This window comes from Ranitomeya imitator, chromosome 4 (assembly GCF_032444005.1).
Source record: "Ranitomeya imitator isolate aRanImi1 chromosome 4, aRanImi1.pri, whole genome shotgun sequence".
Taxonomy (NCBI): domain Eukaryota; kingdom Metazoa; phylum Chordata; class Amphibia; order Anura; family Dendrobatidae; genus Ranitomeya; species Ranitomeya imitator.
Genome location: NC_091285.1, coordinates 542,042,489 through 542,061,322, shown reverse-complemented (window position 1 = coordinate 542,061,322; position 18,834 = coordinate 542,042,489).

Sequence of the window (18,834 nt, the reverse complement as noted above, 5' to 3'; positions counted from 1 at the left end):
GTAAATATTTTCGCTGCTCACACACGTCCTTACACCTGCTTCAGACTGGGCGGCCTCTGCTGATCCCTTCTCGCATGCCACGGCCATGAGGCTGCACAGTCTGAAGAAGGCGGAAGGAGATGAGTGACGACAGGCGAACATATGCACTGCTCGTGCCCATAAACCACACCCTCGCTGACAAAATAAATAAGAAACCGAGGGGTGTCGTTTCGAGCAGGGCGGACGCACAGGCGCAGCCAGCTAACCAATGGTGTCAAAAGACGGGAAGCGCTACCAAGGGGGGTGCTGCGTATCATTAGAAAGGAAAGTCACACCTCAGGGACAGTGGAATGGTCTCAATGAGACACATTTTGTACGTGTTGAGTTCCACGTGGGCAAGTAGAAAAAAGTCAGCCACCTTGTACAAATGCAGCAGTACTGCTGTACAAGGTGGCTGTTATACATAGAAACACCTGGGGGTGGGGGGCAGGCTCCCTTCAATTTCAGTTCATGTGCCTGCGTGGCGTTTGCAGGTCATGCTGCCAGCTGCACAGCAGGGGAACAGCTGGCGGTGCTGAACCCCACTGACACAATGGTGGGTGTTTTTCTCTGTGCAGCCAGCACTTCCGGGCCCCAACTGGCGTAGTTAGAGCCCAGGGTCTGCAGGAGGAGCAGAGTGTAGTTTGAAGCCTACTTGAACCAATTTCAAAGGTAACCTTTAACCCACCCTCAGGTGTTACAATGTTGAAGAGCCACACCTTGTGCAGCAGTAAAGCTCCACAAGTTAAACGTTGCTCTTTAAGTTTTGCTCATTGCACACGCAGAATGAAAGACGTACACAATTTAGCCCATTGAACAGTAGAACTGTATTGGAGGCGTGACTTGTCTTTTTAAGGAGACGCAGCACAGGTGCACATAAATAACGCCTTGGTGCTGGTTATTTGCTGTACAGGAATCTGCGCTATTGTGATCCCTTGGCCATGCGCTGTGAGCGCTGCCTGTCTTCTCACCTCATTTCATGTTGGCCGGTGCGGTTAGCAATGGCCATGAATCCCAGACCTGCAGTGTGTTTTCAAAAAATCACAGTGCGTGGCTGGAATTCGTGGCCTTGTGCAGTAAATATGTTTGCCGCTCACACATGTCCTTACACCTGCTTCAGACTGGGCGGCCTCAGCTGATCCCTTATCGCCTACCACGGCCATGAGGCCGCACAGTCTGAAGAAGGCGGAAGGAGATGAGTTAAGACAGGCGAACATATGCACTGCACATGCCCATCAATCACACCCTCGCAGCCTAAATATATGAGACAACGAGGGGGGTTGTGTCGGGCAGGGCGGACGCACAGGCACAGGCAGCCAACCAATGATGTCAGAAGACGGGCAGCGCTACCAAGGGTGGTGCTGCGTACCATTAGAAAGGAAAGTCACACCTCTAGGAACAGTGGAATGGTCTCAATGAGACACATTTTGTACGTGTTGAGTTCCACGTTGGCAAGGAGAAAAAGTCAGCCACCTTGTACAAATGCAGCATTACTGCTGTACAAGGTAGCTGTTATACATAGAAACACCTTGGGGTGGGTGGCAGGGTCCCTTTAATTTCAGTTCATGTGCCTGCGTGGCGTTTGCAGGTCACATTGCCGGCTACACAGCAGGGGAACAGCTGGCAGTGCTGAACCCCACTAACACATTGGCTGGTGTTTTTCTCTGTGCAGCTAGCAGTTCCAGGCAAAAACTGGCGGTGTTAGAGCCCAGGGTCAGCAGGAGGAGGAGATGAGCAGAGTGTAGGCCGAAGCCTGCACTGGTGGCAGCTTTTGTTCTGTTGTGCCAGCGTGGCTTGTGCTGGACACGTTGCCGACTACACAGCAGGGGAACAGCTGGCGGTGCTGAACCCCACTGACACATTAGCTAGTGTTTTTTCTGTGTAGACAACACTTCCAGGTGGCAACTGACAGTGTTGAAACCCAGGGAATCAAAGAGGAGCAGAGTGTAGGCCGAAGCCTGCAGTGGAGCAAGTTGAAAGGGAACCTTTAACCCCCCCCCCAGGCATTTGTTGCTGAAAGAGCCATCTTGTACAGCAGTAATACTGCACATGGAAAATGGTGGCTCCTAAAATTATGCTCCTTGCAAACGCTTAAGTACACACTCATATAATGTGTCCCCTCACACCGTCAAACCGTCCCGGAAGTGGGACTTTCCTTTGTAATGTGACACAGCACAGCCGTCATTCCAACCCCCTTGGTGCCGTGCGCCACCTCCTCAACGTTGTTTGGTTCTGTCACGGAGCGCACGCTGTAATGTTATCCCTTGGCCATGCACAGTTAGCGGTGCCCGTCTTCTGACATCATTTAGGTGTCAGGCTGGCAGTGCCTGTGCGTCCAAGCTGCCCGAGATCCAACCTCGCAGTGTCATCTAATGTAATCCCACTGCGGGCCAGGGATCCATGGGCATGCGCAGTGCATATCATCGCCTCCTTCCTGCTTCTTCAGACTGTGCGGCGTCACGGCCGTGGCATGCTATTAGGGATCAGCTGACGCCGCCTAGTCTGAAGAAGCGTGAAGAAGGGGAGTGAGAGGCTAGTATATGCACTGCGCATGGCCATGGATACCAGGCCCACTGTGGGATCACATTAGACGACACTGCAAGGTGGGATTTCGGGCAGCGTGGACGCACAGGCGCAGCCAGGACGACAACAAATGATGTCAGAGGACGGGCATCGCGCATGGCCAAGGGATAACATAACAGCGCAGGGTCCATGATGGAATCAAACAACGCTAAGGAGGCAGCGCACAGTGCCAAGGGGGTAGCAATGACGGCTGTGCTGCGTCACATTACAAAGGAAAGTCCCACCTCCGGGACGGTTGGACGGTGTGAGGGGACACATTACATGAGTGTGTAGTTCAGCGTTTGCAAGGAGCATAATTTCAAGAGCGACCTTTTCCTTGTGCAGTATTAGTGCTGCACAAGGTGGCTCTTTCAGTAACAAACGCCTGGGGGGGGGGGGGACAGGTCCCCTTACATTTTAGTTGTGCCAGCGTGGCGGTCGCATGACACGTTGCCGGATACACAGCTGGGGATCAGCTGACGTTACTGAACCCCAATAACAGAGGAGCGACTGTTGACTGTGCAGACAGCACTTCCAGGCACCAACTGGCGGTGTTAGAGCCCAGGGAAAGCAGGAGGAGCAGATTGGAGGTATTGCCGCACACACAGCTGGGGATCAGCTGACGTTACTGAACCCCAATAACAGAGGAGCGACTGTTGACTGTGCAGACAGCACTTCCAGGCACCAACTGGCAGTGTTAGAGCCCAGGGACAGCAGGAGGAGCAGATTGGAGGTATTGCCGCACACACAGCTGGGGATCAGCTGACGTTACTGAACCCCAATAACAGAGGAGCGACTGTTGACTGTGCAGACAGCACATCCAGGCACCAACTGGCGGTGTTAGAGCCCAGGGACAGCAGGAGGAGCAGATTGGAGGTATTGCCGCACACACAGCTGGGGATCAGCTGACATTACTGAACCCCAATAACAGAGGAGCGACTGTTGACTGTGCAGACAGCACTTCCAGGCACCAACTGGCGGTGTTAGAGCCCAGGGACAGCAGGAGGAGCAGAGGAACAGAGTGTAGGCCGAAGCATAATTGGAGCAAGTTGAAAGGGATCCTTTAACCCCCCCCCAAGATGTTTGTAGCTGAAAGAGCCATCTTGTGCAGCACTAAGGATGCAAAAGGAAAAGGTTGCTTTTTTAATTATGCTCCTTGCAAACACAGAAGTAAACACTAAAAATGTGTCCCCTTATACCGTAAAACCGTCCCGGAGGTGGGAATTTCCTTCGTAATGGGACGCAGCACAGCTGTCATTCCTATCCCCTTGGTGCCGTGCGCTGCCTCCTCAGCGTTGTTTTAAGCTGTCACGGAGCCTGCGCTGTTCTGTTATCCCTTGGCCACGCCCAATTAGCGCTGCCTGTCTTCTGACATGATTTGGTGTCAGGCTGTCAGTGCCTGTGCGTCCACGCTGCTCCAGATCTCACCTCGCAGTGTCGTCTATTGTAATCCCACTGCGGGCCTTGGATCCATGGACATGCACAGTGCATATCCTCGACTCTCACTCCCCTCCTTCCCTCTTCTTCAGACTGTGTGGCGTCACGGCCGTGGCATGCTATTAGGGATCAGCTGACGGCGCACAGTCTGAAGAAGGCGGAGGGAGATGGGCGAGAGCCCGAGGTGAAGATATGCACTGCGCATGCCCATGGATCCCAGGCTCGCAGTGTGATTCAATCAGAAGACACTGCGAGGCAGGTTCTCGGGCAGCGCAGGCGCACAGGCGCAGCCATCCTGACACCAAATTATGTCAGAAGACAGGCAGCGCAAACTGGCCATGGCCAAGGGATAACAGAACAGCGCAGGCTCCGTGACAGCTTAAAACAACGCTGAGGAGGCAGCGTATGGCACCAAGGGGGTAGGAATGACGGCTGTGCTGCGTGACATTATGAAGGAAAGTCCCAGCTCCGGGACGGTATAACGGTATCAGTGAACACATTTTATAAGTGTTAAGTTCTGCGTGTGCAAGGAGATAAAATAAAAGAGCTACCTTTTCCTTGTGCAACATTTCTGCTGCACAAGATGGCTCTTTCAGTAACAAACGCCGAGGGGGGGGGACAGGTTCCCTTACATTTAGGTTGTTGTGCCAGCGTGGCGGTCGCAGGAAACATTGCCGGCTACACAGCTGGGGATCAGCTGACGTTACTGAAACCCAATAACACTGGGTCGTATGTTTAGACTGTGCAGCCTGCACTTCTGAGCCGCAACTGGCGGTGTTGGAGCCCAGGAATAGCAGTTCAGGTGGTAGAAAGATGAACACATCAGTAGACCTGGATGACACCCAATTACTTAATCAGGCAGAGGAGTGGCAAATTCCTGCGAGATCCAGGCCTGGTTCATTTTCAGGAAAGTAAGCCGGTCAACGTTATCGGAGGATAGTCACATGCGACGGTCTGTTAGTACACCACCTGCAGCACTAAAGACACGTTCCGATAAGACACTAGCCGCAGGGCAAGCCAGCACCTCCAATGCATACTGGCTAAGCTCTGGCCATGTATCCAGCTTAGAGATCCAAAACTTGAACAGGGAAGAGCCGTCTGAGAGTACACTAAGAGGGCAAGCCATGTAGTCTGTCACCATCTGACGGAACCTTTGCCTCCTGCTGACTGGAGCCGCCGGTGATGGTGTAGACATTTGGGGCGGGCACACAAAAGTTTTCCACAGTTGTGCCATACTTGGCTTGCCTTGGGCAGAGGCACTGCTTCTGCTCACTCTTTGTGCAGAGCCTCCTCCTCCACTGCCTCGACGCACTGAGCTGCTTTGTAAAGCACTAGCAGCACTCCTCTCAGTTGGACTGGAGAAGATGATGGAATTCACCAGTGTGTCGTGGTACTCCCGCATTTTACGCTCCTGTGTCAACGCCGGGATGAGGTTTTGGACATTGTCACGGTAGCGAGGATCGAGGAGGGCGTACACCCAATAATCAGGCACGTTGAGAATGTGGTCGATGCGGCGGTCGTCTCTCAGGCACTGCAACATGAACTCAACCATGTGCTGCAGACTGCCAACTGGCACAGAAACGCTGTCCCCTGCTTGAGACATGATCTCTGCCCGCTCTTCATCACCCCACCCTCGCTGTACACACTGACCACTGGACAATGGTGGAACTCCCTCCTCTGGATGTAGCTCTTCCTCGTCCATTGACTCCTCCTCATCCTCCTCACAAAGGGTCCCCTGCCGACCCCTTTGTGAGGAACCACGTGGCGCTGACTGTCCAGAACCTGATGGAAAAGGTGACTCCTCATCCTCCACCTCTTCCACATCATCCCTTATCCCTTGCAGGGTTTCTTGAAGCAAGCAGATAAGGGGGACAGTCATGCTGACTAGTGCATCATCTGCACTTGCCATCCGCGTGGAATAATCAAAAGGACGCAAAACCTGGCAGACGTCCTTCATAGTGGCCCACTCTGTGGTTGGGAAGTCTGAGCGGCGCTGACTGCGACTTTTTTGCGCCTGATGCAGCTGGTACTCCATTACTGCTTGCTGCTGCTCACACAACCGCTCCAACATATGTAACGTGGAATTCCACCTGGTAGGTAGGTCACATATGATGCGATGTTCCTGAAGGCGAAACCGACGCTGCAGAGCAGCAATGCGGGATCTTGCCAAGCTGGAACGCCGCAAGTGAGCACACTCTAGGCGGGCCTTGTGCAGAAGTGCATCAAGATCCGGATAGTCCCTCAGAAAACTCTGCACAACCAAATTGAGCACATGTGCCAGACATGGGATGTGAGTGAGGTTGCCAAGGCCTAAAGCTGCCACCAGATTTCGGCCATTGTCACACACTACCATGCCTGGTTGGAGATTCGCTGGCACAAACCACACATCGCTCTCCTGCTTTAGGGTATTCCAGAGCTCCTGTGCTGTGTGGCTTCGATTCCCCAAAGAAACTAATTTCAAGATGGCCTGCTGACGTTTGGCCACGGCTGTGCTCATGTCAGTCGTAACAGGTAAACGTTCACGGGTCCATGTGGAGGTGGACTGTGACGGATCCTGCAGCGAGGAATCTGAGGAACTGGTGTAAGAGGAGGAGTCAATGCGTACAGACTGGATTCCTGCAATCCTTGGAGTGGGCAGGACACGTCCTGCGCCACTCGCACGGTCTGTACCCGGCTCAACAACATTAACCCAATGGGCAGTGATGGAAAGGTATCGCCCCTGTACATGTTGGCTGGTCCACGCATCGGTGGTGAGGTGGACCTTGCTACTGATGGCGTTCAGTAGCGCATGTTTGATTTGTCCCTCCACATGCTTGTGCAGGGCAGGGACAGCTTGCCTGCTGAAGTAAAAGCGGCTGGGCACCTGGTACTGTGGGACTGCCAATGCCATCAAGTGACGGAAGCTGTCACTCTCCACCAGCCTGAATGAGAGCATTTCCAGGGACAGAAGTTTGGCAATGCCTGCATTCAGAGCCTGTGCTCGGGGGTGGTTTGCCGAGAATGCCCGCCTTTTCTCCCATGCCTGTACTACCGATGGCTGTAGACTAGGCTGGGAGTGTGAGGATGACTGGGAACGTGGTGCTGTGGGTGGAATTACACTAGGTCTCTGGACAACAGTGCCAGAGGTTCTTCCATGGCGATCCAAGGAGGAAGCCGAACCAGCTGTGCGTGAGCTGGAGGAAGAAGCAACACGAGCTGAAGAGGTGGTAGCTGCCGCTGTTGGTTGGCCTAGGTCTTCAGTGTGTTTCTGGAACTCCACCGCGTGCCTGGTCCGCACATGTTTCCACATATTTGTGGTATTGAGGTTGCTGACACTTTTCCCTCTTTTTACTTTCTGATGACACAGCTTGCATTTGACAAAACAAATGTCATCTGCAACTGTGTCAAAAAAGGACCAGGCACTGCAAGTCTTGGGAGCGCCCTTTTTGGCTTTTGAAAGAGACAGGCTCCTAACTGGTGCCAAAGTGGAGGCTACAGGCTCCGCAGTCTTCCCCCTCCCTCTCCCTCTTTGGCCCGTTAGGGGAATCTCTTCCTCTGAGCTGCTCCCACCACCTTCCTGTTCCTCACGCCACGATGGGTCAAGGACCTCATCATCTCCACTACCCTCTGCCACCAACTGCTCCTCCTGGGTAGTCTCGGCAGCACAGTACACACCAGAAAGCGGCACCTGAGTTTCATCATCAGATGCGTACTGCGCTGTGGTCACCGCAGGCACTGACCCACCCGCCTCTTCAGAGTCAGAGAGACAAAGCTGTTGGGCATCACTGCACACTGCCTCTTCTTCCATTTCTCCAATACTGCTTGGCTGGCCCCCTGTTTCCAAGCCAAGAGATTCAGAGAACAGAAGTAGAGACGGCTCCTGTCCTGGGCTCTCTGACTGCCTGGCCAATTTGGCAGGTGGTGAAGAGACAGATGGCTGCTCTCCAGTGTTCTGTGCCTGAGAGGATGTGGCACTAATTGAAGTCGATGCGTTAGCTGCCATCCATCCGACAACGGCTTCAATTTGATCTTCACGCAGCAGCGGTGCACGGCGCTCTCCGACAAAGCTGCGCATGAAGGACTGTTCCCTGCTGAAACTGGGTGATGGTGAGTCACCGGTGCCCGCAGCAGGCACAGAATCACCACGTCCTCTCCCTGCTCTTCTCCCTGCTCCACGCCCACGCCCACGACCCTTACTCCCTGCCCTCTTCATCTTGGTTGACAGATAAAGATAAGCAGAAAAGTACTAAGGCCTTAGTGTGCTTATTCCTGAAATGCTCCTCCTAACAGGTGTAAGAAACACTAATGTTGTAAAGTGTGGACTAGACTTTATTATTGATAAAATGTGGCCTACACAAGTGTTAAGTGGTGTTTGGTGAACTTTACTTTTTTTTTTTTTTGGGCAGATCGGGCTACAGAGCGAGTTTAACTCACACGGAGACCGTGCAGACAGCCGTAAACGGCGCTGCAAGGCCCAAAAAACCCCCTCTAGGTTATCCTATCTAGTGTTTTTCCACTATTTGGCTGGAGACGGGTGGAAAGACACTAATAGGAAATTTTAGAAAAAATGTGCAGCAGGCTGCTCTATGAGCAAAAAAGGACAATGGATAGAACTGTGTGAGGCAGTGTGAACCCCCCCTGAGCTGAATACAACCTGGTATATGGCTGCACACAGACTACAGAGTGAGCTGCACACACACACACACACTGAGACCTTGCAGAACGCTGTTAAAACAGCGCTGCAAGGCAAGAGCAAGGTGAAATGAACAGTGAACACAGCGTTTGCTAAATTAGCCTTGGAAAAGCAAAATAAAGCAATTAGCTATCTCAACTGGCCCTCAGTTAGAACACAGCGTCCTGTGTTGTGAATTCTGTGGCAGAGTTCACTCCTGTGGTCACAAGTGGTACTTCGGCTGATTCTCTCTGGGAGCTTCCGTTTGTGGAGGAAAGTGGTACTGCAGCTTCTGAGTTTCCTCCCTCAGGTGATCTGGTGAGGTCGTTAGCTGCTTCTCTACTTAACTCCACCTGATGCTTTGATCCATGCTTCCTGTCTATGTTCCAGTGTTGGACTTGTGTTTCTCTGGATCATTCCTGTGGCCTGCTGCTCTGCATAGCTAAGTGCTTCTTTGCTATTTGTTGCTATTTTTTCTGTCCAGCTTGTCTATTTGTTTTGCTGGAAGCTCTGGGACGCAAAGGGTGTACCTCCGTGCCGTTAGTTCGGTACGGAGGGTCTTTTTGCCCCCTTTGCGTGGTTTTCTTTAGGGTTTTGTGTAGACCGCAAAGTTATCTTTCCTATCCTCGTTCTGTCTAGAATATCGGGCCTCACTTTGCTGAATCTATTTCATCCCTACGTTTGTCTTTTCATCTTACTCACAGTCATTATATGTGGGGGGCTGCCTTTTCCTTTGGGGTATTTCTCTGAGGCAAGGTAGGCTTATTTTTCTATCTTCAGGCTAGTTAGTTTCTCAGGCTGTGCCGAGTTGCATAGGGAGCGTTAGGCGCAATCCACAGCTGCCTCTAGTTGTGTTTGGAGAGGATCAGGAATTGCGGTCTACAGAGTTTCCACGTCTCAGAGCTCGTTCTATTATTTTGGGTTATTGTCAGATCACTGTATGTGCTCTGATCGCTATGTACATTGTGTTACTGAATTGCCTATCATAACAGTCCTGTCCCTAACTGAAATCACAGCAGAGTGAGCGCAAAATGGCGGCAGCATTTTTTATAGTGCAGAGTGACATCATTTCAGCAGCCAATCACAGCCTTGCCAGTACTTACATGCCCACCATGCTAAACAGGATGTGCCCACACTTCCATTCATTCCTCATTGGCTGCTGCGTTCAGTTTGTATTCTGGGAACTTCCGATTCCGGTATCCGATACGCGGGAAGTATCGGAGTTCGGTATCGGAATTCCGATACCGCAAGTATCGGCCGATACCCGATATTTGCGGTATCGGAATGCTCAACACTACTCGTTAGTCATGAACTATTCTGTAAGTGTCAGGGGAACCCTTGGGTCCTTTTTTTCTTAATGGGATACAAAGGGGTGTTGCAGGAGGAATATCTCTGCACTAGAACCCCTGCCTTAACATACTCTTTAATATCCCTGCTCAGGGCCATTGATTTGACTAGACTTAAGGGGTATTGCCTTAACCAAAGAGGAGTGATTACTGCTCTTGATTTATCATGACAGGGGGAATGGGCAGCCGACCCATATCAGATTTTCCCCTTGCCCAAACGGTGTCTGGTACCTGTTTTCGCTGTCCTCAGACATTCTGGTGTCAGGTGTTACTTTCACTACTCTTGCCATATACACCATTTCTGCAATATTACACAAGTGTTTATATAAGTCACACATTAATGTCCAAATATTTATACCCGTATTTGATTGGGTAGAGTATCCCTTAAAAAAAACTAAATTTGATTCACAAAATGTTACCAAAAGAAAATTATATATATGATTAAGAAAGATACTGAGTCATAAAACGGGGGAGCACGATGTCATAGGTCACAGCAAAGCACAAGCTTATTCTAAGAAAGTAGCAGCCCTATATAAATCCATAACTAACAGTTCTAAATACAAAAAGAAGGGATTTGAAAAATACCAAATATCAATACCAGTTGCTTGCGATAAGGTATAAGAAGTGGAAAAGACGAATAAACAGTGACTATGGTTTGAGCCAATATAATGAATGGCTAAAAAACTATATATCATATGAAGACAACCTAGAAATACACGGTAACTATACCATCTTGTGTAAGGAAACTACTAAACTGGTAAATTAATGGAATTAAGTGTAACTATAATAGGGCATGATTTACCTGTGGTATAATGTGCACGTGGAAGATCCTGGCGTCCCTCTGCCACAAGTGTTTATATGAAAAGGGGACTTGTGACTGTAATACCCTCAGGAGAGCACTGTATAGTGGCCTAGACAGCACTCAACTCTGCTCCCAGCAAATTCATAGGGGTATTGTCACTAACAATCAGTTTGTAAGCACCTCTTGGCTTTCTCGTGACTCTAGTCTTTTCTTGTTTAGTCATAGGGGCTTCAGTCGCTTGTCCCCCTACCCTCACGTATTCCACAGTCTCGTCAGTAATCATGTCTGGCAGTATCAAGTCTTTGTGTACTAGTCCCGGCTGCCCCAGTGTTGGTCAAGAATTCTGTCTCTTTCCCTTTCCCATTGTTATGATGGTCATCAAGGCAGGACCAGGTCCGGATGGGACAAGAACAGGGCACACATTTGTCACTGGGTTGTCAGTTTCCTAGTCTGAAGGTGAAGGAGGTGGAAGATTGGTCTGAGTGTCCATTTTCTCCACAATTCCAGCACTTCACTGTTTCTAAGTCCTTAGGTCCCTTACTATGTCTCTACTGTTTTCCTTGTACTCCAGCATACATGACACGTTGTCTTATTGTCATAGTTTCTTCAACTCCTGAGCAACCTTCAGGAGGTCTTTGGATCTACATTTCTCCATTTAGGTCTGGCTGTCTGTACTGCGTCTCGTAAGCCTTTTGTCATACCGTCAATGAATGTATTTACAAATATTTTAACATCAAGTGGGTTTACTGGACTGTACCCCATATCTGCCCATTTCAGCTGTAACCATCCAGAGTACATCTCTACTCTCTCTCCTTTTGTCACATCTGTAAAAGTCTTAATTTGCATCCTGGTACATCACCTGCTTTTGTGCTCACGAACTCTCTAGGTCTGCTCAGGTGCACTTATATGTCCATCATATTGTCTTTGTCTGTAAAATGGGAAAGGTTTGTTCTCAGGGTCACCCAATTATTTTAGCATAGCTAGCTAGTCAGAGGGCTTCCAGGGATAATACTCCTGTATCTGTCTTACACTACCTGATGTGGTTGGTTCTCTGGTGGTGGGGGTGACTAGATGACCGGTTGGGGGTGACATGACATGCTGGTCTACAGCTCCTTCCCAAAAGGATTACTGTCAGCTTACTCCCAAAAGTTAATGTCCCCACTACCCACTAACCACAATCCAGTTTCAGCTTCTTATGTCACTACATAGCCAGATTCCTACTCCACACTGATGAGGGGCAAACACCCCGAAACAGCTGTCTGTGGATGGATATCATGCTTGGCATAGGTGGCTTTCCTTCATAGGATGCTGCCCTTCCCGTGGTTGTTCCTTCCCCGGGAAAGGCCTGGCTATTCACTGCTTGCGTCGAGAAACACGTGATGGTGTCTCCGCAGCTTCTTTACATGCATCTGCATATTTCCCATAAGGGATGGGGGCAGTGTTCTGGAATCACTGCGTTGAGAAACACGTGATGGTGTCTCCGCGGTGTTGGATGTTTTGGTTTCCCCGAGGCCAATCATCTGTGCCTTTATATACATGTGATCTTGTCTGGACAGGATTCAGTGTAATTCACTTAGGTTGGGTTTGTCTGACCGCAATGTTTACAAGTCCATCTGTCTTGTCTTGGTCTCTGGTTATACAAAGGTATGACCGTAGCAGTAATGTGTCGGTCATAGTCGGACTTTTGAGCATCAAAACATTGATAATACACCTTACTTCCGTCCTGCTGTACTCTCTCAGATGCCATTTATTCACATGCTATTTTCCTCCTTTGTCTGTGCCTTTTTGAACATCCAAACATCCATCCACTCACTGGCATTTTTGCCTTTTTCAATATTGGTCTCACATCTGTCACTGCTTCCTTTTTCCAATCTGTACAGCAGTTTTTGGATCCTATTGGGGGCCCTGACTGCACACAGAATAAGTTGCCCATGGCTTCAACGTATCCGCTCAGACAACTCACCTCTAAAAATGCCCTTTTTAGTGTGCCTTGCCTTAACCAGGGTTGCAACACGTGACAAGTCAGAGTGAGTGTCAAGGTTTAGCGGGCAGGTTACACCACCTACCACCCAGTAGACCTAAAGGATTCTAGCGGGCAGGTTAAACCACCTACCACCCGGTAGATGAGCTGGCTAGCACAGCTCCATGGAACGGCAAGGTTACACCACCTATGTGCCTTAGGCTGACTGTAGCAGGTTACACCACCTACTACATCAGCCGTGCAGTTGTCTACCTCCTCTGTTGATCCTCAATTTGCTATATATACATATCAATTACTCAACTTGAAGCAGGTGAATCTTTTACCAATCTTTCAATCACTTACAAGTTTCCTCTAAAATAGGCACAATTCTTTCACTTTCAAATTCCAACTTGAACTTACGATATTTCTTTCTACTTCAATACATACCGTACTATTGCTTTAAACACAAATCTCTCAGCGCGTACTGAACCAAGGACAGAATATGCACAGCTCCATATTCTTCAGCGCAGCTGCATGGCCCCCCTTCCTCTGGCCCGCAGCACAGAGAGGAGAAATCAAAAACAATTTGCGCAGGGGTTTGCCCCTCCCATCAGGTATAAACACAGATAAGAGCTTGTCTTACACACAGAAACAGAATGCAGCAGTTTTCAGACTTAATCTGTACAAAACATTCATCCTGGACAATTAACAACAGTTAGATAAGTAATGATACTTATGTGATCACTCATACATACATGCTCATTCAGGGATTGTTGTTTCTTTTCCTTTCACTTTTCAGTTGATTTTTACAAGAAGAAAATCCCTTATCTCAATCACTCCACCTAATTCAGCTCAAACTGCGTTGAATAATATCTTCTGTCACATACAGAGGACCACACCTAATGGAACCCCTCATCAATCAGGGATTTACTTATTTATCCCTTATACTCATTTACTCACCTCTCATCTCATTCAAAGCTTCTCATAGACATACATACATACAAGGTTACATACAAGGTTCACACAGCCTGCCTATTTTGCACTTTGGAATTAACACAACTCTATATAACAAAAACTGCAGCAGTGTACACTGACACTCTGAAAGCACTTTAAGGCCAAACAACAAAAACCACGGCCCTAATAAAAAATACAGCTTCATATAATGTACTGCCAATCCAAAATGACCAAAATAACAACACTGCAAAAAGTCTATCCCAGCACTGTACTACACACATACTAAACAAATACACAACCAATTAGGATATTGACAGAAAATACAGATAACAATTATCACAATTATTACTCTATTATTCAACTCTCATACGGACATAAACAGACAAAACACAAAACTCACTGGTGATGTGGATTCTTTGAACCATGTTCGCAGCCTTTTACCCAGAGGTATGGAGAGATCCAGATGAGAGATTGCAAGTGCAAAACAGGTTTGTAAGAATAGATTTCTCACCTTGCTGCAGCTGGTGTTTTGCATGTCCAATTTCTCAGAATGCTCCCACATAAGGATTCCGAATAGGCTGAATACACGGCCCCGGTCGGGCGCCAAAACTGTTGTAGCTGTTTTCGTTCTGACCAATGTCAGCTGACAGATCACCAGTGAGACCAGATTGTGGAGTTACGCCCGTCATTTTACAAGCGCGCTTGGAGACAAAAACACACCTCACACATATCCTGTGAGCAAGTCACTTTTATCTGAAGTAATAGAGCAAGAGGCAATATTTTATACCATTTACAACAAATGTAACTCTTAATGCAATTCATGTAGCCCCCACCATCACCCAGGGTCATACTGACCTTTATTCTCTAACGTACCCAGAGCATGTTGTGACTGACTATTGAGAACATACATTGATAAGAAGTATGGTCTCCTTGAAAGGAGGCCATCAGACTACTGCATCAACAGATTCTAGTAATTCTAACAATTAAAGGCAAAAGGCACTTAAAGGCAAACTATTAACCCTTCTATATCACACTGTACACTTACAATTGTTCACTTTGACCTTCTTCCCAGTGAATTCTCTTTTCTCTGCTCTTTGTAGAAACAGGAAGTCTCTTTCGGCCTTTATCATTCCCTCCAACTCCTGACCCAGCTGCTTCTCTTACCCCTGACTTTTGTTGTGACTCATGAGTCATGCAGGGAAAATTATCTTCCCTTTTCGGTGTACAGCTTAGAAAGATTCAGCTAGTCAGTTTTTCATCACTGGATGACATAGACCTAATGGAAAACAGAATAATTAACATAATAGAAAGGCTAAATGAGCAATTGTAAGTACACAGTGCTATATAATATGATGGCTGCAATATATTAAAAGGATAAAAAATTTGATGGGAATGCTTCTTTAAAGTGTATTAGGTACTCTCTATGCCTCTGTATATTGCTCTGGTCTCAAAGTTGAGAAATAAAAAGTATAAACAGATTAAATACTCAATTTAACCCTAGTGAGTTTATCCGAAGAAAAATATTTAGAATTGAGAGTCCTCAGTGGTTGTTACCTTTTAATGACTAACTGAAAAGATTGTGACAAATTGCAAGCTTTCGAGACTACACAGGTCTCTTCATCAGGCAAAGACTAAAATAAATTCTGAAGAATCACATATTTATGCACAACATAGCACAGGAAAAAAATGTTGTGCATAAATATGTGATTCTGCAGAATTTGTTTTAGTCCTTGCCTGATGAAGAGACCTGTGCAGTCTCAAAAGCTTGCAATTTGTTACCATCTTTTCAGTTAGCCATTAAAAGGTATCAACCACTGAGGACTCTCAATTCTAAATATTTTTCTATCTACTGGCTAACACGGTACCAAGATATATTTCTTTCCTGTATCCCAAGAAAGGCAGACCTAATGCACACCCAATCTTTGGTTTATAACTGATTGTGCTGTTACTGAGCCTTCATCCATATTCAATGTTGTAGAACAGGGTACTGGCATTACGTTTACTTGCTTCCGTTATGTTCAGTTTTGAAATTTCCGAATTAAATTCACATTTGCCAATGTGACAGCTGCTACTTTAATGTTAGCACAAATTAAATCATTGATTAATAAACTTCACCGTCCACATCTAATTTACAAAAAGGTCTGCTCTTTAGCGGTTTTCCCTCTACTGCCAATGCCACATTGTCTTTTTTATGAATAATGTGCTAGAATGCAGACTATTTGTCACAGTGAAGTGTGAATAGATTCTGGATTTATTTGTCATGTGTATGTATAACACAACAATGAAAATTCCAACGGTCAGAACTTGGTGGTGCAAAATGAGCAAACATTTGATTGCTTGTAAATGAAGCATAATTTTTCTCTTAAAGTACAGTACAGAACTGACTTTGAGAATTGATTGTATGGGATGTAACATGGTGTTTCCAGTTCTGATCTGGTTGTTAAAAATACACCAGTATCACAAAACTAGACTGTACAAACCAGTCCCCCTCACCTGATGCAGCTGATAATGCAGCACAATATACTTGTGGATATGTAATGAATCCTTCATTCAGCATGGTATCAACTATCTATTGTACTGGGGTATCAATTGGACATGGCCTTACTATAATTATTATTTATTTATATAGCACCATTAATTTCATGGTGCTATACATTAGATGGGGTAACATCAAAATACAAATATCACTTATAGTAAACAAAACTAACAATTACAGACTGATACAGAGGGAAGAGGACCCTGCCATTGCAGGCTTACATTCTACAGGATTGTGGGGAAGGGGTTGCAGTAGCTCCGATGGTGTTGAGGTGGCCGTGTGGTCATTACAGGTTGTAAGCTTCTTTAAAGAGATGGGTGGATGGGAGGACGTGTTGGGACACAGAATTCCAGATGATGATGGATATTCAGGAGAAGTCTTGGAGGCAATTGGGTGAGGAGTGAATAAGCGTGGAGGAGAGAAGGAGGTCTTGGGAGGACAGGAGATTACGTGAGGGAAGATATTGAGAGATTAGTTCAGAAATATACAAAGGAGAAAGGTTATGGATGGCTTTGTGGGTCAGTGTTAGTAGTTTAAACTGGATGAGCTGGGAAACTGTGAGCCAGTGACGGGATTTGCAAAGAGGGGAAGCAGGAGTGTAGCGAGGAGAGAGATTAATTAGTCAGGCAGTAGAGTTAAGGATGGACTGGAGGGATGCAAGAGTGTTAGAAGGTAGGCCCCAGAGGAGGATGTTGCAGTAGTTGAGGCGGGAGATTATTAGGGCATGCACAAGCATTTTGGTAGAGTGAGGGTGGAGGAAAGGATGGATTCAGAAAATATTTTTGAGCTGGAGGCGACAGGAGGTGGCGAGAGCTGGGATGTACTGTTTAAAGGACAGGGCGGTGTCAAGGGTTACTCCGAGGCAGCGTATTACCGGGACAGGGGAAGTATGAATTAATTTATTGTGATAGATAGATCAGGTAGGGAAGGTGTGCAAGATGGAGGAAAGATTATTAATTCAGATTTGTCCACATTGAGTTTGAGGAAGCGAGAGAAGAAGGAGGATATGGCTGATACACACTCTAGGATTCTGGAGAGCAGAGAGGTGACATCTGGGCCAGAGAGGTAGAGCTGAGTGTCATCAGCATATAGATGGGACTGGAAGCCATAGGACTTTATGACTTGTCCCAGGCAAAGAGTAAAAATTGAGAAGAGAAGGGGACAGAGCCTTGAGGGACTCCAACCGAGAGGGGGCAAGATGAAAAGGTAGTATGGGAGTAGGAAATGCTAAATGTGCGGTTGGTAAGGTATGAGGAGATCCAGGATAGGGCAAAGTCTTTGACACCAAAAAAAGAGAGGATCTGTAGTAGGATGCAGTGGTTAACTGTGTTGAAGGCAGAGGAAAGGTCTAGAATGAGGAGTAGACAGTAGTAGAATTGTCTGTTAGCTTTGGCTGTAAGTAAGTCGTTGGTAAGTTTGGTCAGGGCAGTCTCAGTGGAATGGTAGGGACGGAAGCCAGATTGTAGGTTGTCGAAGAGAGAGTTAAATGCAAGGTGAGAGGAAAGTACAGCATGGACGTGCTGCTCAAGTAGTTTGGAAGCAAATGGGAACAAAGATATGGAGCAGTAGTTGGACATAGTGCTCTGGTAAAGGAATGTTTTTTTGAGGATAGGTGTGATTGTGGCATGTTTGAAAGCAGAGGGGAAGGTACCCTAAGTTAGTGATAGATTGAAGAGGTGGATTTGGAGAGATGATGAGCAAGCTGTCCTTCCGTGATTTTGGAGAGGGAAGTTATGGGGTTAGGGCATTGGTCTGACAAACAAAGGGGTTGTGGTGGCCAGACAACAAAGACTTGCCTTATTTGGTCTATCTTATTTTTGAAGTGCATGGCAAAGTCCTTGGCAGAGATTAGGGAAGTCGGAGGGGGCAGTCGTGGGCAGAGTAGGGAGTTAAAGGTGTTGAACAACTGCTTGGGGTTGTAAGATAGGGAAGATACAAGGGATGTAAAGTAGGCCTGTTTAGCAGAGGTGAGAGCTGATTTGAATGCGAGTGTTGCTTGTTTTAGTGCAGTGAAATCATCTTGCGAATGCATTTTCTTCCAATGCCGTTCTGCAATTCTGGATACTTGACAAAGCTTTTTAGTGATGTTATTGTGCCAGGGTAGTCTATTGATTCATCGCACTCTGCTATGCATGACAGGGGCGACTGAGTCGATGGCTGATGTCAGAGTGGCATTGTAGAAACTAGTGGCAGTGTCTGTATCATGGTCTAGGTGTGCGAGGTTTCAGCTGGGGTATTCATGTTGCTTGACATGAGTTACAGGTGTGGAGGACAGTGATGAGAAAGTGAGTAGATGGTGGTCAGATAGAGGGAGAGGGGAGGTTTTGAAGTTAGATAGGAAGCAGAAATGGGTCAAGACCAGGTCTAATGTGTGTCCGTCTGTGTGGGTGGCTGAGGAGGACCACTGAGTAAGTCCAAAAGATGAAGTAAGGGACAGGAGTTTGGAGGCTGCTGACTGGTGGGTATCAATGGGGATGTTGAAGTCACCCATGATGATGGCGGGAATGTCAGCAGAGAGAAAGTGAAGAAGACAATAAAGGCAGTGGTTGGGCCCGGAGGTTGGTATAT